The 26,341-nt window shown below is 36.5% G+C and overlaps 1 long non-coding RNA gene across 1 annotated transcript in view; it reads left to right on the top strand.

The window, feature by feature from the left end:
* The window catches only part of LOC117208828, a 56,743-nt gene extending 38,976 nt beyond the window's left edge, over nucleotides 1–17,767 (top strand). Inside the window, exon 5 of the long non-coding RNA XR_004487778.1 lies at nucleotides 17,488–17,767. This is a non-coding gene — a long non-coding RNA (uncharacterized LOC117208828). The remainder of the gene's footprint in view (nucleotides 1–17,487) is intronic.
* The last annotated feature ends 8,574 nt before the right edge of the window (nucleotides 17,768–26,341 follow it).

The raw sequence follows: 26,341 nt of genomic DNA, 5'->3' as shown, positions 1-26,341 counted from the left end.
TCGTACGATTCGCGATCGAGGGGTGTGAGTTCCTTACGCTTGGCGAATTCGTGATAATTTGCAACAATTAAGCGAGTCGGTCGACGAGGAACGAGACAGTTCTGTTGATTACATGAATTAAACGAAGGTGCGTATAGAGCAGATATCTGACAGTGGCAAGGACGTTCGTCATCCGCGATAACGAAGCAGGTTACGCGTTCTCGTGGAAAACAGACCGATTGTTTCGCAGTTTGACGAAAGGTCGGCAAGGGGAAATGAAAATCAATAAAAGAGAAACGCGCATTGTCGTCGAAGAATTGGAAACAAACCGCACGCGTGCACGGCTTGACTTTATCGAGCCACGTGGAGAGACACATCAAGAAAAGGGAGAATAGAAAAGCTCAGTTCGAAGCTTTTACCAACTGTTCGCGTTTCTGTTCTTCGCTTTGGCTTTTGTCCTTTCTTATTTACTTGTTTTATTGATTTATGTAAGCTCCCATCCATCTTATGGTTATCAGTGGCCACGGTATGGACACAATATTTGCATACTTGGTGGGTTTCGTTTCGGACGAGCTGTCGACGTGTTTAGAGGTGGAAAAATTGCGCACTGTTCGATGCGGGAGTGGCGAAAAAATTATTCAGGTTTTCTTTCTATAAAACGCACAAGCAGATTGTTCATTCTCCTCTGTGTTATTTTATGAATAATTTCTAATACAACGAGTAATTATATAAACGTAATTATTTATATTTAATAAATTTAATTTTCAACCGGTATCATTAGATGATCATTTAGATCAGCTTCGAGTTCGGTTACTCTCAAGTTTAATTTACGTTTTATATCATACGCGGTAAACATTACCGATGATTAACCGAACATAATTTTTTCAGAGCATATGCTAAATGAAAATAAATAATTATCTGTTAGTAGTTAATTAGTCACGTATTTCCCGTTGTTTTTATAACAGCTTGCCATCGTTTTTATTAAATATTTTATCCTTCTTTCGTTAATTATCCATTGCTCCAAATTCAGTCCCTAGAAAAATCGTATCGTTCAAAGTCTAATAAGCGTTCGAGTATTTTGTGAAATACAGGCCACGTGTTAAAGCAAATTACGCAAACATTGGGTAATTTAAGTGGAACCATTGTGAATAATCGACGATCCGGCGACACCAATTACAGTCAATGATAATGTTTGGAAGTAGCCGGAATATTCGTACATGACGTTTCAGCTTTTTTATCTTGACAAACGTAAAGAGATAGGTTGCGAGAAGAGGGTTAATTGAAAATGGAATTTCACGAAATACGATATAATAAAAGCCTGAAGATTGCTTTTTACGCGGTTGTATGCAGATAAAAAAGGTTTGTAAAAATCAAGTCAGATTACAATGAAAACGAAAGGGTCCAAGACGTCGCGAGAAACGATTTTATCCAATTTCTACAAAAATTCCCTCGGTGGGTCTCGAGGCAATTTCTAGCCCCTTGATGGGGTCTACAACGATCTAACAAAAAAGGAGGCTACCCTCGGGAAAGAATAAGCAGAGTGGCTAAGTTTCTCGCTCTTAAATCGCATTATTATCAGGCAAGAATTTTCACTGCGATAAACTTCTTCCAACGATATCAAAATTCAACCTGTATAAACGTATTCCGAGAAATTACAAAACATACCATGGCTTGCCAAAGTATTTCAACATTCACGAGAACCTTTTAGTCGTATGTTTAGAGCAAAACTACTCGTACTGTTTTTCCAACTTTTGGTAAAAAAAAAAGTATTTAGTAAAAGTGAAAAATAAGTATATTTTCAGATTGGTTTAAAATTTCACCGTGCTAATCACTATAGCGACTGCGTACTGTAATGTTCTACGATGTTTGTTCTACGATATAAATATTCGAATCGCTTTGCGAGTTACTGTACGTGAGTTTTCGTATCGCGTCGAGTAGTTTTGGCGGAGTAACGTTACAAGAAGATCTTAAAATCAAGCGTCTTAAATTAACTATACCACGTGAGGGTTTGTTTTTCAAATCTCTGCAAGTGGCTTATTTTCATAATGCAAATGCGCGAAGAATGTACGTTGTGTATTTAAAAGACGAGTTAAAAGCGGATTATGCAGGATTTCCAAGTGACGACAAACGTATTAAGAAATCGAGGAAAAACAGCGGAGGAAAGATTTTGAACGAGTAAATTCCACTTCGTCGTCGAGTTCGTTTGGCCTTGGCCCTTAGCTTATCAGAGACACGTTTTCTTTGCTTCTAATTCGCGGCTGTCTTTTCTCGTTTCTTTCTTCCTCTGTTCAATGGCAAACACGATTTTCCAAATTGACAAAAACTTCTCTACGATGAAAAAGTTGGAAAACACCGACCTTCGTTGAAAGTTGAAGCTTCCTACTTCTTCCTCTCCTTTGAATATTTGGTAATTAAATTCAAAAGGAATGTCCGTGTCTCCCTGGCGACAAGAAGTTCTGTTAACGGGGTAGAAGAAAAACGAAATAATTAGTTGACGAGATTTTATCTTCTCGCAGGCTCGTTCCGATAGAATTTCAATTAAAACGCAAGGTCGTGAATCCAGCAGATGCAGCAACCTCATTTGCAGATTTTTATTGGATTTTCGTTTATTTTGAAACGAATTACAGGATCATAGAATATAAAATCATAGAATTCCAAATTATTTCGTGCAGACTGAGCAAGTAAGAACGACCAGCTGATATAACTCGTTACCTATCGACTTTATCAAAAAAAATGTTCGAAATTAAATTGATCGTATTAGGGAGGTCTGATCCGGCAAATATAGCTTAACTTTTTAACATCTTATATTTTGCGAGATATCGAGGCATCTTAGAGCTTTCTAAGTGACGCCGTACATCGTTTATGACATTAGTCGATGCAGTTGAGCAATCACCGCAAAAGGTATCAATTTATTTATATACCAAAGAGCCGCCAGTTTATCTATTTATTAACTTAAAATTAGTAATTAATAATTAACTTAATTAAAATATCTGCCGGTTACACTGACTCACCCTGTATATAATAGACCATATAGCAGATCAATAACACCTATAATTTGATTGCGTCATATGAAGCGATAAAAGCTGAAACGTCGTATCTTGTAAATCGCGCGATTAATTTCCCTAACAAACATAATTAAACTTTCCTTGAACATCGTTTCGACGATTGTCAGTCGATCGAATTGGTGGATTTTGCTTTCAAGCCGACCGTGATTAATGAACCTTCTTACCCTACCACACGGCAGAGACTTCAGATTTCTATCTCTCGAACCCTCCTCGAACGGCCACGCTACCATTTCAGCCTGGTGAAAATGTTTCGTCCTTGGAAAGGAAGAAGCACGAGCGTACAAGGGCCACGTGCGTGTTCTTGGGGAATTTGGAGGTCGGCCGTGTAGCGAGAATGATACCGCTACCCTACTCCGGGTCTTTCTTTCCCTCGTATCTTCATCCCTTTCCTATATATTCGCCTCAGCTGCCACCTCTCTGTTCCACAGCTTGGAAAACTTTGGTCCGTGAATTTTCGGGGCCTTGGCTTCCTCCCCATTTGTCGTCCATTTTCCCCCAGAGAGAATTTTCGCATGCAAAGCAACCCCTTGGTTTCGCCTGAACGATTTAAATCGAGGCTGAGAGCTGATTAAGCGTAGTAGATGTTTGGAAAACGAATTTTATCAGTGTCAAGCCATTCGGCATTCCTATCTTTCCAGAGCTGCCGGTTCTCTGGAAAAATATCCCTTTTGTCGATAAACGACAGGTCAAAGATCGTAGGCGGTGTGAATGAAGATTTTGAGAATTGGGATTTCATCGCGTACCTCAATTCTTAGAAGTATCGTACCCTCTAATTTTCATAATTGTTCAAGTTTGTCGTTTCGATTAACTCGAAACGACAAAACAATTACGATTTGTTGTTTTTGTAACAATTAGGGAGTTCTATTTTACAAAAAATAGTATTTATTAATCGCTATGGCTCTTCCAATGTACTGAATATTAAAAGTATAGTATTCATTATATTTAGTAACTTAAGCAAATCTCTGGTAGATTCCATATCTTTAATTATATTCGCAATAACGTGAATTTGCATAAATGTTCGTATCAGCTAATTACATAACTCATTATATATACATACATACACATATTACGTATACTTAATATTGAAAGAGTTAAAATAGACTTTGCTTAGGATCTCGCCTCTTCTCTCTCTCTCTCTCTCTCTCTTTCTCTTTCTTTCTTTTATTTTGCACAATTGCAACGAATCATTCTGTTCACGTAGGAAAGTTAGCTCGAGAGAAAGAGCCCTTTAATTTTTATCGCGAAAGTAAATTGCTGGGACGGTTGATTTTCTCGTCACGTTAAGCGATGGAGAGTGGAGGAGAAGCAGAAGAAAAGAGTGAGGGAACAGGCTCGTTTAATAATGTATTGCGAGGGTGGTTCAACCGAGGATGTTTCGGGATGAAGGCTGATGAAGATACATCGCGACTGTATTTTTAGAAATTTCTCGGGGGCATCGTCTCCTCGTTTGTAAAAGGAAAGTTTCCTCTTTAAACCAAGGGACGACCTTGACTTCTTCACTTTCTCTTCGTAGGGCTGATTTTGCAGTCCGTTCGCGTGGCTTGTGATTTTCCAGCTACAACGTCTTTTTTTTTCGTTATTAAATTGACCAATTTTTTTAGTATAATATACTCACTCCACGCCTTCGATTGTTTCAGACATCTTAGAATATTTTTGTTTGGTTCGATATACGTAGACACATTTTTAAAAAATTGTCAATGGAGAAAGATACGTAATTATCGTCCTGTTTGGCGTAATAAATTCATTTCTAGAGTACTTACTATAAATTGCAATCGTATACGATTATTAATTAATCCATGCAAGCTAAAAGTAATAAAATGAACTGTGAATATTTAAATAAGATTCCTCAAGTTGGTTATTTATTCGTTATCGTTTGATCTTAGTTGCCAGTAAAATCGTATTGAGGATAATTAAGCTTTTAGTGTATCATTTAAAAATAACAATTACTTGTAAGCATATCTATAGCGTAAGAGATAAGTCTTTCTCGCGAAGGGTACAATCGAAAGGTCAGATCTACGAGTGACGTACGAACCTGTTGAGATATTTTTGTCCACCCAGACCTTGAAAATTTTTAAGACACCAGTCTTCTATTTCAATGGAAGCGCCCCTGTTAGGTCATCGCGTAGTTTCTGTTCAATGAAGGGGTGTTCTCGATGTCATCGTAGACCACCATTTTCACGGTCATGAACTTCTAAATGACGACCCTGTCCATTCTGTCGAATGAGTATAACTTTCGTCTGTCTTTGTTGTTGTATTACGTTAAAATCGATTAATTATGTAGAATATTACGCAATTTTATAAACAACGTTATGAACGGTAAAAAACTTTCTGTTGTTGACTTTATTTATAAATAAATAAATTTTGAATTTATACATGTTACGTGCGAATAGAGTTTTTTTATAGAAATAAAATACGAATAATTTTTAGAAAGAAATACCTACCGTTATGTTTAGGTGAATATTAACGTTTTTAATGAAAAGATCGTGCAACACATTTCTAGTCTTTTGTTGAGATCGAAGAGTACTCGTAACAAAGAAGTAGCACCGAATAGAAACATCTCCCGTGACTTTCCACTTTTAACCTTTGATTTATTCTTCACTAATCTATTCTTGTTGGAAACTTGCATTCATTTTGGCTACGCTAGCGTTCCACACGTGAAAACCTGCAAAGGTCAACACGAACGTCAAAGATCGTGTATCAGAAGATCTCCAGGAATTTAAACAACGACATTTATTTCCAATTGCCCTTCCTCCAGGATACCAGCAATTTCCTGAACATTCTTTGCCTTTGGTAATTTGGAAATTTAGCAAGTTAGAAGTTTCAAAGATTGGAAATTCGAATATTTAAATACTCTAAGCTCAGAGAACATGGCAGTCAGAATATTTGTGCGTGCAAAAATTGGACATTCGTAAATTAAAACTCTGAAAATTCAAAGGATTCTCTCTCAAAAGACAAAAGACACGCAAATGGTGAAATTAAAATATCAAATAATCGAATCATAATTACTCGATTGATCAAACTCTCGCAAATAATATGTGTGTTTGCAAAATAACAAATAAATAAAACTCTTAAAATACGAGACAATGTGTATACAGATTTTCGAAAATTTAAGTATACCTTCTCAAAATGCCACACTTAGCTTCAAAATTCGTGTAAGCGTTCTTCAATTTACGTTAACAAATGTTACGTTCGGAGGATTAAACCTGGCGAGGTCTGTGCTCAGGTGCGATTCATTTAACGAAAAGACAAGTGGAGTGGCTGGCTGGCGACTGATGCCACTTGCCGGGGAAACGAGAAATTAAACAGAAAAGCGCCTCTCGTTAAAGGGGAAGGCCTCGACTGGCATCGAACGTTCAAACATCATTTTCTTTCTCATTTCATTCTTTTAATTACCCTTCACCGACGTCTGAACTCAACCTCTGGGAGAGACTCATCGATTTAGGGATTATATTAAGCACGCATCTTCCCTCAATTGCACTTAAACTCAATTACTCAACGAGAAGGAATGGAAGAAGGCGAATTTAAGATTGAAGTAAAAACGTAATTAACTTTTCGAGGATGAAAGCGTTACGAGTTGGAAAAGAACCTGGCAAATTAGCTTGCTTTCATAACTCGGCTGTTTTACATTAAGCATCGAGCATTAATTTTCGATATTCTGAAACAAAGGGAAACACGTGTCCTCGTATAGAGTGATACACTATATACATCGTCCTCGTTTTGAGCAATGCAATTTGAAATTATTAACAACGACGCAAGTTTATGCCACGCATTAATTACTTTCGCTGCGACACCCTTGAAACCGTTCGTGCTATGTGCAACTAGAGAATCAACGTTTCAAAGCTGCTGTATTTAGATATTTTGATGGAGAATGTAAATTAATAACACGCATTCTCGTTCATAAGTATTAGAATAACGAAACGAATACATTTGAAAAGTTATTTGAAAATTATTATTTTCTTTGAAATTGTACGCTATAGAAAAAAAAAACACATTATGGTATAATAAAAATTGTTGTCGTTATCACGGTTCAAATTTTACATTCTACAACTATAATAAATCTTCGGTCCAGTAGATGATACAGACAATTAAGTAGCACTATGAAAACATTAATTCAGTAATAGTGTCTCCTTTCTTTTCTCAATCAAACATTTTCTTGGCTATATTGTCTTTCATTGTATCTGTTGTCAATCATATCTATCGTAAATGATATTACGAGTTCACAGAATTTTCTATGTAATTCATCTTAATTTTTTCGCAATAATTAACTGTTATCTGAACAATTTCGAAATATAAATACGCAAGGAACTTCACCAATTTTTTATATTATCCTTCTCCTTATTAAACTTCTGCTCGTTCATCTTCATATTCTGATAGAAATTATACGTTTTGTAGTTTGATTTTTATCTCTTTGATTCTCTGATCTCTAGAAGGATCAAACTCATTGCTCGATCCCCTCAAAATACGATTATACGACATAATTCGGTTTGGAAAAAACAATGTTGATAATAATCCGTTAACGAGAGCCGCGTAAATAGCTGCCTGTTGCTGAGTTCGAGAGAATGGAAACGTGGTAGGTCGTTGCTAGCCGGGTTGTGCACCCTGCTCTGCAAGCTGCATCGATCCGTCGCTCTAGCCGGTGCAACAACCCACGCATACTGACCCCATACGTCCTTGTAGTTCGCGGAAGGATCGCTAGGATATGGTGTTTTTGAACCTCGACATTTTCTCGCTTCGTCGGAGCCGGATTATCGCCGATACCGGTACCACAGCCGGATATCTACCGCAATAAAAGTCGTTAGGGTAACAATTTGTTGAGTAAACGACGACCCGATATTTTTCTTGACCTTTCACCGCAAAAATTTTCCTCCTTTGATTAACAAATTTTTTGTTTTCCCTATTAAATGAAATATTTTGATAATTTGTGTATATTCTTCGAAGCCTTCTTTAATATCTACTAATTTATCTTTAATATCTATTTGTGATCATGTTTTTGGTAAATTGGATTTATCATTTTTTATACTACCGTATCTGATATACATTTTTCGCGATTGATTCCTTCGATTTTTGTTACAGTTATCGTTCCGACTGTTCGACAACTATCGATTCGCGTTCACGTTCTTAGTAGCGAACTATTGTGCCGTAAAACGATTACCATTCGAGCACCGATACGCGTACTATATAACGCTAATGAGTGTAAATACAAATTTGATTCTTGGAATTCAGAAAACCAAGCATAAAAGCATTGGATATTTTTAAAAGCGAATGAAATTTGTAATTGTTTCACGGGTTAGTTATCCTTTGCGATAAGAAAATATAAAAGACAAACTTCTGACGAAGAGAATGTAGCCCCCTCGGGAGAAACTAACAGCCTCAACTAGACGCGATTATAAATACTTTCGATCTAAACGATCGATAACGAATGTGCAATTAAGGAACATTGACAGCGACAGAACAGCTGCTTTCGTCATTCTGGCCAGCTAAAGCTTATTTTGATCAAATTTGACCTCCTGTTATCGAGTACGTGACACTTGTATAATAAACTCTTGAATATGTGAAAGGTTATATTATATTAAATGTGAAGGATACGGAAAATGGTCGGATGATGTGTAAAAGTCTAGTCAGAAACTTGTTTTGAAAATTGAACTTTGATCGAAATATGTAAATATATTGAAATTGTTCATGTAAACGAAAGATGAGAGGCAACATGTCTAAAATAAATTATATAGAATCGGTTAAAATGCTATTTTAGTTACCAACGTTTACGTACTATACATAAATTGGCTTCGACTATATTACGTTTAATAGTACTTTCGTACAACTATATGTGTGTAAAATTGATACATACTATGGAAATGAAACGTAAAACCTGATAGAAGCAAGATCTGTTTTTACTATGTAGAAGAATTTTGTTCCGAGAAAATTGTATCTCCTAACTTGGAATGTTTGACCGTTTAATATAGTACAGTATAGCGCAGAAGGGTCCTTTCTAAAGAATTTGGTATCTCGAAGGATCCTGTGGTATTGATGTTCATTCAAAACCTTTATGTAACTTGTCTAGGAATTCCTTTGATAACGAGAGTTGCTAGCACGTGCTGAGATACATCAAAGAGGAATTTTTTATCAAATACTCAAGTTCACGATAAATTCAAATAATTATCTATTTAACGTTAAAGCTATGTATCGATTTAGGAAGAAAGAAAAAGAATACGAAAGGTATACGAAAGAAATCAAAATGAGAAATATATGAACAGAAGCGCAATTCAAAGGAGAATACAAACTGTCACAAACTTTTGTTTGTGTAGTTTGCCAAAAATTACACAAATCCTTAAAAATATTTTGTAAATCAAATTATCAGTCACTTTGGCTATTCTAATAGTTCTAATATCGATTTTTAAACGACATTATAACGTTCCAAATTCAAATAGAAAATAGCAACTGTTTCTGTTTAAAAATTAGCCTTCGAATTTGAAGAAAAAGAGGCTTGATTTCGATTCAAAGTTGAAATTAGCGTAGCTGGATTAGTCGAGTAAATAGGACGACATGATGCGAGGAATGAGTTCGAGGTCTTGCGAGGTCGTCACGATGAAATCACCCGGGAATTAGTAGTAGAAAGAAGAGGAAGAAATCTTAGTCACCCGCACATTATTCATACCAAGGAGCCACGGTAAAGGAATATCGGTGTTAATCGAGGTTAATATTCAACTTCCGGTGAGACTAACATATCGAGTCGATCAAAATATCCGCCAACCGTGCAAAATGAAAGAAATGCAAATATTATCAAATTTCACAATATCTTATTATTCTAATAAATAATTTGTTTCTTAATCATCTAAACTGTAAACTGCTTCTAGATAATATGAGAATAAATAATAATAATTTCGTATTATCAAAGTTGCTTTTTTTGTTCACTTTCTCGACATTTTTTAATTTTATCGTAGATCCATATATTCAATTGTTTGAAAACCAAACAATTAATCACAATGGAGTGGATTAATCTGATTTCAGTGTGGTTCATTCTAATATACGAGGAATGTCTCATAAAAATACCTCACGTTGTCCATACAAAATATAGATCGAATATTCGAAAGTCCAAATTGGACGTTTCACGCTATACCGTATAGATGTCATTTGTTCACAAAACTGGGACGATCCAACTAATTCCGCCGATGATCGCGCTGCCTCTCTTATTTATGATGAAGCAGCGTTGAGCGTGTGGCACCTGTGTCTTCACAAGACTGCATCCTACGCGAACTTAATGCTAGTTTAATACTAGCGCGGTCGAACCTTGACACGATTCTTCTACTTCTCATAATTGAGCCTGAACTAGCTACAGGCGACCAAACCTCTTCTAGTTAAGTACTTGGATACACAAAACTTGGAATATTCCCTTTCATCTTAGTGAAATTATTGTGACTTTGACGTTGGCTTATTGCTCGCTTATTCTTATCGTCACTTTGCTAGCTTGTTACCTTTTCAAGTAACTTTCCAGGCTTTCTAATTACCGATTTTAATAACTTATCATATGCTTAATACTATTTATAGAATGTCGAATAAAGCACCTACGTTTGAAGCACAATTTCATTGTGGTATACCCTAATTTATCTCTGCTATTAATAATAAACCTTTGTGCTATTATTATCATCTGTTAAAACGAATATCGCCAACCCTCTTGATATTCCAAAGAGAACTATCGAATTGCCAGTTTCAGGTTTTTGAGGCTTCTCGTTCTCTCCTTCGCCGTACTAAAAGAAGAGAAAGAAGAAAAACAAGCGTACAAGTATGTCATCAAATTCGTCATGAAAAATTGATCTTTCCACGCCGATGATCATCCTTCGTCACCTTTGTCTCGTCCATTAGCCCACGCTTCGTTCTAGATCGTCCGTGTGCCAGTGTATGCTTTGTGTATATAATATCGAAGTTTAGTCCAGCAAGCAGACCTTGGCACCGTTCTTCGCTTGGTCAGGGTGGCTAGGTGAAGCAGTGGCCGGCAAGAATGTCGCGTAAGACCTTAACAATTATTTAATAATTCCCGGTCGTCCTTAATTTCGCGTTAACACGAACATGCCACGGCTGCTAATTAAATGGGCCGGACCGAAACAAAAAGACGGCTCTCTTGTTACGTGCGTTCCATTTCTAACTACAAGCATCAAAATGCAACGAGCTCGCGTCAATTGCCGTCGTCCAAATGGAAATATGTATTTACGATTGGCGATTGTATTGTCTATTCGATTCTTTTGTCCTGGTCGTTACTCCGTCTCTTTGCTCTTGTTACCTTTGCTTTCGGTATTCAGCATTGGTTCGATGGACTTTCCGTGCCAAGAGAGCGCTGTTAATCTTTTCAGAGGACGTTCTCGTTCTGACAAATATACACAGCGATCTGTGCAATTGTTTCAAGTCGTAACTCTTTTCCTAGTGTCGCGTTCAAATGTTTAGAATTTTGTAAATCCATATCGAACGGAACGATCAGTTGGCTAGTAATTCGCAGTAAATAGAATTGAGTTTTTCTTATTAAAATTTGCTACTCTTATACGATACAAATTTAACGTACAATACTATAGACATTTTATACAGGGTGGTCGGTAACTGGTGGTACGAGCGGAAAGGGGGCGATTCTACGCGAAAAAAGAAGTCGAAAATATAGAATAAAAATTTTTCGTTCGAGGCTTTGTTTTCGAGAAAATCGACTTTGAATTTTCGCTCGGTACGCGTGCACTTTATCACGTCTCGTTATAACGGATCTCACTGTAGATCGTTGTTTCGATTGACGTTATTTTTTTAATTTTTAAAATTTTTAAATTTTTAAATTTTTAATTTTTTAAATTTTTAAGTTTTTAAATTTTTAAATTTTTAAATTTTTAAACTTTTATCCTATATTTTCGATTTCTTAGAATCATCCCCTTTCCGCTTGTACCACCAGTTATCAACCACCCTGTATATACAATACAATGTATTAGGTCGTCCGAGAAGTTTCTTTCCTTTTATAAGGAAATAATGGATGCACAACATTTTCCGTTTTATATTATTTTATCGAATTGCGTATGATCGATTTTGTTCTATCAAAATAAAGATCACAACGTTCGACGGATTAGGTTTCATGTTTGTATAAACAGACGTCGTTGTAAAAGACGTGTCTGTAAAAGAAAGACAACCTAATACATTTTATGAAATGATTTTTAGTTAGAAGTGAATGACGCTAACGTTTGGTTATTGACTATTGCTGCATCTTCAGTGATGTTTTGAAATTTATACAATAAAAATATTTGAAGATATTTCGATTAATATCATAGGATTAACGTTAGCCAACAGACAGATTCTTTTATTGTTCATAATTTCGTTATTGTCGGAACTGATATAATCGACGTTGGCGCATGCCATGTACAGAAGTTTCGATCACTGGACAAGCCTTGACAAGGATGGATCGTAAACAGAGAGACGATTATCGATTGCCATCCGTGTCGTAATTCATTGCAAATGGTTTTAGAGGGTATTCTATCCCCCATAAAGTGCACCCTTGACTGGGAATTACCGTTCAATGCGGTACAGCTTTTAGGAATATTCGCTGGCTGGCTGGCTAGCTGGAAGGGTTAATGGTTTAATTAATTTTGCGCTGCTTTCGCCCCCTCTAAGTCAATTAACCACGGCACTTCCGTCTTGCTCGACTAAATGACGCCTGGCACGAAGAAACAACTGGGAGGAAAAATTTGATCCAATGATCATTCCTAATAAAATCTGTTAAATCTTCCAACTTTTTCTTAAAGACTGTGTTTTCGTCGTAATATTTTTTCCATCAACATATAGTTTCTACGCGATAACAATTTTTTTCCAAACTGTAAGATAACATTGAAAAAATCTTACGACCCTTTAGCTTATGGCAGAGTCCTTCTTCCTTCTAAAAAAAATCTAAATTGATTAAGTTAAATTGATTTGTTCAATTTGCTTCATGTTAATCAGGTTAGAATTTATTTTACAAGAATAGTCTAGGTGCGATATATTTTTATGACCACAAAAATTATTATTCGTACCAGAGATTAATGAAAAAATTAATTGGAAATTTCACAAAAATTTTACTCAGCTTCGTATAATAGACCCGAATGCCATCGAAAGAATTTTCTCTGTTTTATCGTACATCGACGTGTGAGAAAAATATGTTATAATATTCTTCAATGGAACGCAGCTTAATGGGTCAGAGGAATGTTAACGAGTGAAAGGGCTAACGTGTAACGAACAAAGTTGTTCCATGTTTCCCGCAAGCTGCAAGATAACCGATCTGTCTTCCATCAAACGGGAGATCACCTGTTTGTTTCGTTGGATGACGATCATCTGGTATGCGACAGATACAATGTGGTTCGCTTCAAATCGACGAAGGACGATTTCTCTTCTTTTCGTCACCTTGTAAAAGAGTCTGGGCGCGGGAAGTATCAGGACCTTGAAAAGGGGGTCGCACCTGCATCCCACCGTTCCTCGGGGTATTCCGATGCTTTCCACTTCAAATAGACAGATCTGGAAAATCGTGTAACTCGATAAGAGTAAAAAGCTGATTCTTATCCAAAAATGTTTCCTTTGTCGAATACTTACATAGTGATAGAGAAGAAGAACTCGTAAAGATTTATTAATATTAGGATTTCGGGTATTCTGGTTGACGACGTTCCACCTGCTTCGAGAAGCAGGTTCGCTTCGTGTTAAGAATGATTTGTTAGAGACATGCTTTTTAAACGCTCAAGGTGTACCATAAGTTTCAGATCGTCTTCTTTACTGTCATATTTTTTCAATCGCTGTTCAGCCAGAAATAATTCTCATAAACGAAGGGTAATGGTGTCTGCGTTAAGACACGAAATATGGGAACGGGTATAGGAAACACGATCCTGTGCGTTCGAGAGACAGTAAATTGTAAAACGATGGTTCATGCTTCTCGAGTCTCGTGAATTCGTAAAATAGAATTTCTTCGATGTGGCATAACTCGCGAGAATTTGACGAATCCGTGAGATCGCAGCATTCTCACTTGCGCTATGCTTTCTTTAGTAGCTAGTTAAATTAATGTACATGGTTTCTATTTAAATGTCAATTGTACGGTCGTAGATGATGCTTGGAGGTTCGTGTTAGATTTTGAGTCGGATCATTTAATTTCAGGATATTCAATTTTGCTTAGTATTCTATATTTTCCGCGATATGAACCATCAATGGTCGATAACCATAGATAAAATGAAATAAAGAAAAAGACAGTTTTAATAATATGCGATTGATCGACAACAACACGTTGAATCTTGAAACTGTTTGCATGTAAAGAAATAAAAGTAAGAAAATGTAACTGTTGAAAATTGTGGATCTTGTATTTACGTGTTATGTATATAAATGTAATTTACAAGATCTTCATCGATTTACGTTTGCACGCGTTTCAGCATTCTCTTTGTCTCGTCATCTTCTATACCACACTACCAACGGAACAGTTGAATTTATCTGTTTTACGAGACGTTGTGCACGCACATACTGCAACACACTCATACTCATATATGTATGTCACTACTACTAATTTAGTGTAGCACAGAAAAATTATACATATCTGAACAGTAACTTTTCTCATTTTTCTCCTGTAGTCTACAATTTTCATGTTAGTTGCGATTCCAATAAGATTAAAAGAAAGTCCAGAGGTTACAGGTTACTTTGCAATCTCATGGTATTACGTTAGATTTCTCTTCGTCGAAAAGTTATTTTTGTTTGATCCTTTTGGTCCAGAGGACTACGCGTTTCAACATCAGATGAAATAAGGTGGCTCGTGGCTGTTTTTTGGGTGCGTGGAGGGCTGGCCGCCTCGTTTGGCGTGGAACAGGGCGAACGGGACGGCGAAGTGTGAATACAACGCGTGGTATACATCGAATAAAAAACGAGCAGGTGGTTCGGACACGGACAACAGCGGTTGCCCAGTCTCGTAACACCTGCCACAGCGAAATGCTTTTTACGAGATATCAAACTCGTGCCTGACATCTTGCCTTTTGCGGGATCTCGGTCAGCATCGATCCACCTTATCCCTGTTTTGCGACGAAAACGTAAGTCAAAGTAGGCCAATTAAGTGAAATATATTTTTCAAGAAAGATACCATCGTTGTCAATGCTTCGTGCGTGTTAATCCATTCCGAATACGATATTTTATTCTCAACCATATCCAACAGCCACCTACATTGTTTTTTATTTTATTTCTTTCAAATATATAGTTAATATTATATCAAATATATAATTGCACATACACTTGAGGAAATAGACTTTTCCAAGTTTCTAGTTTGTACAGTGGCTCACGAAGCGTATTAAATACTCGAACGCTTATCACGGCAAATTTATATTTATACAGGGTGGTCGGTAAATGGTGGTACGAGCGGAAAGGGGGTGATTCTACGCGAAAAAAGAAGTCGAAAATATAGAATAAAAATTTTTCGTTCGAGGCTTTGTTTTCGAGAAAATCGACTTTGAATTTTCGCTCGGTACGCGTGCACTTTATCGCGTCTCGTTATAACGGATCTCACTGTAGATCGTTGTCTCGATGGAAAAATTAAAAAAAAAATTTTTATTCTATATTTTCGACTTCTTTTTTCGCGTAGAATCACCCCCTTTTCGCTTGTACCACCAGTTACAAACCACCCTGTATATGTTATGCGTGTTACGTAAAACGTTTCGAACTTTCATTAACACAGCGATGAGTCACGACCACCGTGGTTATATCGATGAGATTTGAGAACAAAATGTATATAGAAGTTAAAAAAAATTTATTGCAAATATAGAAGATGTATCAGATTAGATTAGGTACCTCAATTGATCTAATGGAGCGCATGAAATAACGCGTACGGAACATTCGGAGAAACGGAATTAAACGGTGAAACAGACCTTGATTCTATGACGAAGCAAAGAAGAAAGGAATTTAAGTTTATATATGCTTTTTCAGAGATTTCATATTTCTATTCGGGAGAAATTCTGTTGGAAATATATGAAAATTGCAATAAGCTCGCGAGATCGGAAGAGAATAAACTTTTCGTTTGAAAAATTTTTAATATTTGCGGAGGTGAAATGTACTCGCGTACCGTTCGAATTATTGCGTCTTATTTTTTGATATTTCACTTCTTTAGTTTGCCATAGTCGATCGTTTCAATCGCCAGTGCCTTGTTTCAGGCAAAATTCCAATCCGAAAAGTGTCGATTTTGGTCGAGCAATTAACAAGAAATTTAATTACGTGCCAGTCATGCGCCAAACACAGAATTTCGAGTTAAATGTTTGACTCGATAACTCGAGCGTGATGCTGTTGCATCGTCCTGGAAGTCACACAGGTTGTCCGCTCCCTTTATCGTCACATTTTTAATTTATCTATTAATATATATAATTTATCCATTATCACGATTTATTTGCAATGACAGAATGTTTTGTCCAAACGGTTTGCAAAATAATCTACGGTTTATTTGAATCAAGCGACCTTCATTAAAATTGCAAAGTTACTTGTCGATAATGATCCATTTAATTTTCAAATAGTTGGAAATTCAGAAACTCGAATATCAAACGATATAGAACTCGAATAATCTATCCATTATTCATAAATGATTTTTTAATTGTGCAAACGATTTATAGGATAGTTCTTGGTTTGGATCGAACGAGCGAGATTTATTAAAATTGCAAGTTACCTACGAATAATTATTTACTTTATCTTTCATTCGAAAAGATTCGCAAAGTTCAAAATTTCAACATATCGAACTTGACAATTAATAAATTTTGATATTAACGGATTCAAAGATTTGGAAACTTAAATATTTGAATGCTAAAGTATTTGAATATCTTTATATCTAGAAACTCAAACGTTTTAAAATTCGAATATTGGAAAATCCGAAACCTTGAAAATTTCCAAAATTCGAAAGACTAGAAATCAAAGAACATTTAACAAAGCTTCGCTAACTATTTTTACTACTAAACTGCGGACGTTCGCGCGCTCTTATACATCTACGAACAGAATTAAAGAAACGCAATCTAAACAGAGATTTGTCTGCTAAACATCGTAGTAAGTGTTCTGTTTTAAATATCATATACATTTTCCTATATTATAGAAGATTTTTCGAATCTTGAATTTCTCAAAAATGTCTCAATATCCGCCCCCTATTTATTATGCTTTTACCAATAATCCATAGAATCTATTAGGTTGTCCGAATAATTTCTTTCGTTTCATAAGGTGATAATAGATGAACAACAATTTCTGTCTCATATTATTCTATTGAATTAGGTATGATCCATTTCGTTCTATCTCTATTATTACGTTCGTGCATAATTCAATAAATATAAAACAAAAAACATTGTGCGTCTATTATTTCCTTATAAAACGAAAGAAACATTTCGGACAACCTAATACTACGTCTCTAAATACCTCGCAGTTCGTCTTTAATGCCACGATTGAAGAATAACAATTCGTGGGTTTTGGGTAGAGCAACCGAGAAATCAGCATGAGGCATCAATCAAACAATATATCATAGGTTCACGCATGGCGCGTGTGACCTACATAGACGGCAGTAAAATGTGTTCCCGACAGTCATGTGCCAAACGCAGGATTCGGGGTGTCCGTCTGGCGTGACGACCCAGAAAATCGACTCGTTGTTGCGTCGCTCATGAAACACCTGGCCGCCTTCCTGACGCTGCGTGCGTTTTACGATGACCCTCGACAGTCGACTAGGCCTTGACCAAATATACGAATTATTAAAAATGAAACATTTAATCTGCCTGGCTGATAATAACGGCCTAGCATATCCGTTTCGGAAATTGTCTTTCCCTTAGCTGCCGATCCAATTATTCGTTTCCGACGTGGGGCTCCACTTTTCCTTCGTTGACTTTCCTTCTCTTTTTAGGGGACGTTTATTTTTATCATTAAAGACGGCAGGTACGATTGGATGGAATTATTTCCGTATAATACGAGGACCTTTCTTTTTTTCGAGCGAGAAAATCGCTTTGACACGAGCGATTCGAGCTAGATAAATGGCAGGCTAAAAATCATACTGGCATAAGTCAGGATACTGAGAATTTCGATTTCACGCTATAACCTTATTCGTTTTCCCGAATTATATTATTGCGAGTCTCGGATATCCAAGTGGCAATTCGTGAGAATATTCGCAGGGATATTGATACGAGTAATGGGAAAAGATTGTACTCGCACCACTTTTCCCATTGAATTTCTCGATAATGTTATCGAATGAACTTTAATGTTTCCAAAGTTTAGGTTTATGGATGGTCAATTAACGTTGAGATGTTAATGTCACAGACAGATTGAAATTTACAGCCTTCTCTTTGTACTCTATATGAGTCGCTTGATATTAGAATTTAACATGTGTTTGGTGTTTACGAAGATAGACGTGAACTTTGTCTCATCCAGCCAATTACGTCGAATAGTTATACATGTCGTTTTATTTTGGAAATTATTTATTTGTTTTTTGACGAAGAACTTCAAACCTTCAACGTTTTGTACCTCCACTTTCGTCACGCTGAGAGTTTCTGACCGGAAAATTGTCGCTTTGAAAATTGTTATCGATAAATCACGCAGGTTCGTGTTTTTCTCAACGTAACTAAACAAATGAATCATGAACAAAGACACGTTTCATCTATTGAATATTATAATGAGTAATTTACTCTGCATATTTTATACGGTTTTGCGTTCTATGATTTTTTCTCCGTCTCTGAGTTTCCCTCGAGTGCATAAAATTCCGTTGTCTACATATAAAAATACTTGATGAATTTCTCCTGAAATTCCACAAGTATCTTGGAAATCGAGCAACGACCTCGAACGAACAGGATGATCAGGCAGGTGGCCGACCTGTGGTGTTCCGAAAAACGAAGATGTCCAATCACTACCTTGGGCGGTGGTATTGGGTTCGACCTGGTCGAGACTCTCGCTTTCGACTCTCCAACAGTCGCCATCGTGATTGCGAAAACATCGAATCGAGATTCTGGGTCGAAATCGAAAATCCCGGTCGCCATCCACCGGGTTCTTATAGGTACACGTAACAGAGTCGATGAAAGTTGCAGCAAATTGAGAAATTACAATGGCAAACGATACAACTGGCAATAATAAAGATTTTCATTAAGCAGAAGAAATTTATATAATACTTTTCGAAATAGCAATTGTCACACTTCTGTAAACTTTGCTTTTCTCTATTTTTTCAGTCCTGATAATGGATCTTTTTTAGATTTTAATTGCTTTCTTCAAATGTGAACAATATATCCCTCGTTTAGATTAGAGTAAAAATGTCAATTATTCTTTGATTAAGGATAATTTGTTCAAAGGATAACTATGTCAATCATCCTTAACTTGACGATAAATTGATTTAACCTTCCGTGGGCAGCCACGTATTTTCCACTTTTCGCAACCGGAGTTGTTTACGTTCGCCACTATTTTTTGTATCGTTCTTGGCTTTCGAAAGATCTGATAAAATTCCGAGATACTCATCAAAGTCTCTATTTTAGTGTATGATACATCTTTCAGTCGAATGTTTAAAGGATTAATTAGGAAAAATAAGAATTCGGAAGAAAATGTAAAAAGGACGAGAATCGAAGGAGAAACGAAACGAGAGCAACCACGCCGATTTCGATTATTTTCCCTCTACAAGTTACCAACGATTAATCTTGGTTTCCCAGATATTTGCGAAAAACTGTCGCTACTGATTCCGTGAGTTCTGAATATAATCGCGCGTCCGTGGCAGCATATGCGTCAATGTTGGTTGCCTTACGTTATACTAATATGCACTCACGCTCTGCTATAGCATTTCATTTGCATTACAGCAGTAGAGCAAGGCGAATCTCAAAAAGCTTCTCTGATATTAGCAGAATAACAAGAATCAGTTCCAAGGATTCATCAGTGCTTACTTTTCTTTAGGGAACAGAGTCGGCATTTCTTCTCCCTTCTTTTCCCTTCGAGCACATTAAAAAATGAAATTTCACGCAGATATAAATGAACCAGCTTGCTCATTGGTGGGTTAATGGAGAAATATCAGTACGTTTAACCTGCATCGTTAATCAACGATACTTCATCCTCCAAAAATATGGAATAGATCTCATAAAGAGACTCGATCATCGATCGTGACCTTGTTCGATTAGCCGTTCGTTGCACCCTTATGGCACTCCACCATTGTGAATTCTTGTTTTTTTTCGCCACAGGACCACCCGAAAGAGGTGCATCCATCCGGGTAGGCAAGGGTAACTCGAGATCCTGAGGTGTTCATGCTGGTACTCAATGTCAGGGGTCTTCCGTTCTTCTTTGTTTCTCAGATGAACCTTCGATCAGACAGATTTCTTTAGAATATTCAAGGTATATGAAATATTTCATTAATATTATTAATTGGCGTGTTATTGATGTTCAAAGGATTCGTGATCGCACTTTAGCCAAAAAAGGAGCAGAATATTACATCTGTGTTTGTCAATCTGCCGATGATGGAAAGGATCACATACGAAGCTAAAATTAATTTCGTATAAAAATTAGTTGTATCTTCTGAAACTATTGTCGAGGTTGATTGATAGAAGAACGAGTGAATTTGCAATAGAAAAATATATTGAAATGAATAAAGATATAAGTATAATGTATAAGCTTATGCTGATCCAGATCCTTACTCCCTTAGTGTTACAATACAATGGAATCGATAGGGAGCACGCTCATATATTTATAGCAAAAGGACATTATCAAAAAAGTTAACCTTATAGCTTTAGCTAAAGGCTGCAAGGAACATAAATAGAAATCAGTTCCTTTGTTCCTAGACCTTGTACCCCAAGATATAATGTATATTCAAGGGTACAATAATATGGACCTTTCGTTATTTAGAATATTTTTGTTTCGCTAAATTCTATTTTCTGCGTAATAGCAGTCTCTAGGTCACGAATATACATAAATAAAGATGTAGAATTTTTCTTGAAGTAGTTACTTCAATACCTATGATTTCTCCGAGCTAATATCTTTTATATTTCATCCCACGATATCCAACAAATTTTTTTTATCGTTTTCTCGTTATATTTTTCTTTTATCCTCGATGAAAGTTTCGCCTTTTGTTATTTAGCCTGGTTTCGTTGTTTATGTTCGCTCGACCTTTCGAAGGCTTCGAAGATTCTCTCGGAAGAGCAACTGCAAGTGTCAAAGCGGTCGAGTAAAATTACCGCGGTTGCGCGTGTTCCACGGCCAATTATTCGACGCGTCCACTTTCTTTCTCGTGTCGTTGAATTTCCATAAACGAGTTGCTCGACGATTCGAGGACGATTCAAAGGCGACGCCGACTGATGAGTCTCTGTTCTGTATTCGGTGCACGGAGCCAATTATCGGAAGAGTTTCCACGGTGCTCCTTCGACTCTGACCTTGGCTGCATGAATACATAGTCGATCGGAACGTCCCTTGGCCAGATACGATTAGAACGTTTTCAATGGCGTTGCTTCCCTCGTGTTCTGAGAAATATAACGCCGTCGTTTTGAACTTCGATCAGTGATCTCGTCGCCACAATTGCCTTAACTATCTCCGTCTACGCTTACGGATTATTTATTTATTTATTTGTCGTATGCGTCTTGTATTTATGTTTACATATATTCCAATAACGAAACATACTTATCTCTATTTTAAAAGAAAATATTAATTTTTGGCAGGACTATGTTTCCTCAAAGCAAACAATTCGAAGTACCAGGAGTTTTGTAAAAATGCTAATTTTTCTCTTAATATTTAATATTAATTGATATTATAACTAGCGTATGGGCGTACTGATACAACGATTAATCGATGAATAAAAACTTCGATTGATAATTGGTTTCTCTATTTTGTTTACCATTTAACGAAAACGTTTCACGTATTTGTTGTTGATAGGTAAATACCGACGATATCCTGTTGATCATCTAAATGATCACGAGCGAGATTTAACCTACATACGTATTCTGCCACGTGTCATACAGAGTGGCAGAACTTCGTGATCTCTTGTTATTATATAACAAACATTAAAATGAATGCACCAAGTGCAAATGTATTTTTTTTTCTTTGTTTCTCTACTCTAACGATAAAAAGTTCCGCAGGAAAACAAGCGAATCGGATAATTATCCGATTTACTGTAAAACAAACAGAATGAATCGTATCGCTTCGAAACGAAGAACAATTTAATCGTAAACATCGATTTGCCTGTGTAATTTTATTTTTTTAATTATATATTCGAATTTTGTTTATATAACCATTTGAATAAAAGCAATTCCTAAACTTCTTTTTAAACATAATTCATTTCTCAAACTCAACTATTAACCCAAGAGTTCTAGCATGTTTTATAACTTTGAATCTTTTGTACGTCACTGACGCCGTTGAGAAATAAGGATTTACGCAATTATTAATTTGTTTCTAACGTTTCTGCGCCAACATAAAACAGCGACACGTGTATTACCGTTAACTGAGAAGTATATTTATGTATTTAATGTTTACGTAATAATGGAAAAACATTTCAGTTACACTTTTTGACTTTTGCTCTCCACAAGCCAAACACTCGCATTATAGCGCTACAACTGATTTTTCGTTACTCGCGTACTTTTATCGAGTATATTTGATAGTAACTCTTCAACAGGCGTGGTGATAATTTATTAATAAATGAAGAATTAATTAATTAAGAAAAACCTGGTAACTGATTCTGGATATAAACGTTATCAAAGTAAGAATAATTTTTATGGACTTACGTCAGACATAAAGATACAGAATATACATCCATAGAATGTACATAGTACGCCAACGAAATATACAAAATATCTGAAGTATAATACTCGTCGCAACATCACATATGCATATTTGTATATACATATACAGGGTGGTTGATAACTGGTGGTACAAGCGGAAAGGGGATGATTCTACGCGAAAAAAGAAGTCGAAAATATAGAATAAGAATTTAAAAATTTAAAAGTTTAAAAATTTAAACATTTAAAAATTTAAAAATTTAAAAGTTTAAAAATTTAACAATTTAAAAATTTAAAAATTTAAAAATTTAAAAAATTTTAAAAATAACGTCAATCGAAAATTCAAAGTCGATTTTCTCGAAAACAAAGCCTCGAGCGAAAAATTTGTATTCTATATTTTCGACTTCTTTCTTCGCGTAGAATCACCCCCTTTCCGCTTGTACCACCAGTTACCAACCACCCTGTACATTTACATATTTCTAGCTCATTCGCTCATTCCTATACCACTCGTCTTTAACATTTACCAGACAAAATAAATCTCCGCGTAATTTCAATCTTTCCAATTAAGAACGTAAAAATACGAATTTGCATAAAAATCCGCAATCTAGCGATCGTCCTTTCGCCCCTTTAGTTTAAAACCGTCACATGAATGTTCCAAATCACTCGATATTGATCGATCCTGATGCACTATCTGCTATACTGGTGGCAAGGGATCCCCGGTATTTTCCATAATGAGGGTTGCAGTTTATTCTCGTGGTCGATCAACAGGTTGGGCCGCTTGTGAGACGCAGAGAGACAGACGTTGGCGGTGGCGGTGGCGGCGGCTAGATCGCGTAGTTGGAAAAGGCCAACGTGGCCTATACCTCGTGTCAGCCGTGTGCAGAGGCGGCGCGAAAAGGAGGGAGGGTTGTAAGCCGCCTCGTACAAGGGCAAACATACAGGCTGGAGGGTGGCGTAAAGCGAAAGGGGTTGCCCTGACGTCAGGATGACGCAATGCCGGTGCAACCCCTCTCGCCTCGTCGCGCATCTCCGCCCTACGACTGACATTGACACTGCTCGAGCATCGATCTGTCCTCGAACGAGGTGAGAGCCGAGGCTGGCGAGGGTCACCGCGACCGTTTCACCGGCGTTGTTCCATCGGAGGTCATCGAAGTGATTTACCTCGTCGGTTCTATTAAGCGGAACGCCATCGATTCGATGACGGTTCCGCGAGAGAGCGTCAAATCAACGCGATTGATAAGGCTAGATCGACGTTTATATGGAATCGATGGACCGGCAATGGTCGAGAACCGAATGGAATTGGAAGCAGATTCGCGCGAAGTCACGAGCCGAGAGTTTGTTGATTCAGAGCGTGACGAGTTGGTGCGCAGCTTGCAGGTGATTCGTGGGTATTGGTCCGTGGGTCTATGAAAGACAGATTTTTAGCGTTTTTAAGGGAAAGAGTATACTTTAATAGGGAATAAATTTTATTAGCGATATCGGTTCCTGGAAACAGGAATTTTATTGCGAGAGAATTTTTACAAATTTTACTCGATTTTCTATAGGTAGGTACATACGTTAACATGTAATTTGGGTTAATGTGAATGTAGGTATATCTTGAAGGAGACTGATGCGCCTTACGTCTGTTAATATTTACGATTAGATTTTCGAAGATCGATACGAGAAATTCATCTGAAAGAGTTATTTCCTCTGTGACTGTTGAGAGCAAAGAAGCGTGAAAATTCCTTGCGTATTGTTAGTAACTTCTAGAATGATTTACCTTCTTGATTCTATTATAGGAACACCGATCGATTCGTTGACGCCAGTAACGAGAATATAAAACGGCCGATTGTATTTAGAAGGTCCACACCGTTAATGTCGAGGGTAAATAGCTCGAACGAAACGAGGCACGTCTAATTTGCGCCCCTAACTCGTTAATACCGAGCTTATAATACCTGCTGATGCTACCCTTGGCAAATATACGATTCCGCATAAAAAATTCATTAACCGGTTTTTCAAACCCCTTCAACCTTAGAATATTGCTAATTATTTCGTGTCTGACCGACTGTTTTATTTTGGTCCCAATGATTCTCTCTCTCTCTCTCTCTCTTTCTCTCCCCTTTTGAAGGAATCAGCATCGAGTTCAAGGCTCTCTTTGCCACGCCACATGTTGATTTTATTAATGCGTAAAGCAACGTTAATTTTATGTGCATTTAATTACGTTAATGGATTTTCCTTAATACATAGCTTTCCTTAATACATATTTGTCATCGTCGAGTAAAAGTAGAATCTTCTTTATTTACGATTTAATTCGAGGTCTATCGAAATGTTTCTTTTACGACACGTTAAATAATTAAACCCGTCGTTTGGTCATTCATACTCGAAGAATATAAATATGCGGATGGATATACATGGCTAGATATTTTATAGTCAGGGTATTTCCATGTTGTATTTATAAGGTCGCTAACATTAGTGATGCGTATTACTCGCCGCACGGAAACACGCTTGTGCTATTATTAAATAGCCTAGATTTTACTATGAAATCTTCGAAATGGGAGCTACTAATGAGTAACGCTGGTAACTATAATCGGGCCATAAGCCTATTATAGTGTCCGTTATTACTCTGAATTTAACGTAGATATTGGGGAAAATAACTAGGAAGGAAAGATATAGAATTAGAATATAGAATCCTTTCTCCGTATATACATTCTCTTAATATACATTCAGTGACAATAATAATAATAGCAAACAATTCTTGTGAATAAACACGATGTGAATTTGTAAGGAAATATCGTAACGATCAACGAAAGTAATAAGAATATTAACGTATTAACAAAATCATACGCTTTGATATTTCAAAATTCTTATAGAATTAGAATATAGAATCTTTTCTCTGTAAGAATTTTGAAATATCAAAGCGTATGATTTTGTTTAATACCATACATTAATATTGTTATTACTTTCGTTGATCGTTACAATGTGTCCTTACAAATTCACATCGTTCTTACATAGCAATATTAACAATATTAACAATATTAACAATATTGTATATCTGTATCAACAATACTAACAATATTGTATATATGTATTAACAATATTAATGTATTACCAAAATCATACGTTTTGATATTTCAAAATTCTTATAGAATTAAAATATAGAATCCTTTCTCTGTAAAAATTTTGAAATATCAATGCGTATGATTTTGTTAATACGTTAATATTGTTATTACTTTCGTTGATCGTTACAATGTGTCCTTACAAATTCACATCGTTTTTATTCGCAAGAATTGTTTGCTATTATTATTATTGTCACTGAATATATATTTACCCCTATGATCGGATAGTTCTTAGTGGTTAATGGTATTGACCGTAAATGTTTCGTCATACGAGAATACAAGATCGTCTTGAGAATGGAAACTCGCGAGATTCGATGATCCAGCAATTTCTCTGGTCCGGTGACGCCTTTATCGAAGATTCACTTACGCTTTCGTATTTATCATTTTAATGGATGGAAGGCTGCGTTACGGGGATGCAGAAGTGGTTTCGAGGGGATGCAACATGCTGCATGGCAATCGCGCGAACACGTGCCAAGGTTAACCTATCGTTGTTTAAGGTCAGGGGAGAGTCTCCTTTTCAAGGATG

This window comes from Bombus bifarius, unplaced genomic scaffold, assembly GCF_011952205.1.
Source record: "Bombus bifarius isolate JDL3187 unplaced genomic scaffold, Bbif_JDL3187 scf7180000008162, whole genome shotgun sequence".
In the NCBI taxonomy this organism is placed as follows: domain Eukaryota; kingdom Metazoa; phylum Arthropoda; class Insecta; order Hymenoptera; family Apidae; genus Bombus; species Bombus bifarius.
The sequence above is the reverse complement of the archived record's forward strand: the minus strand, read 5'-3'. Positions and strand labels throughout refer to the sequence as shown.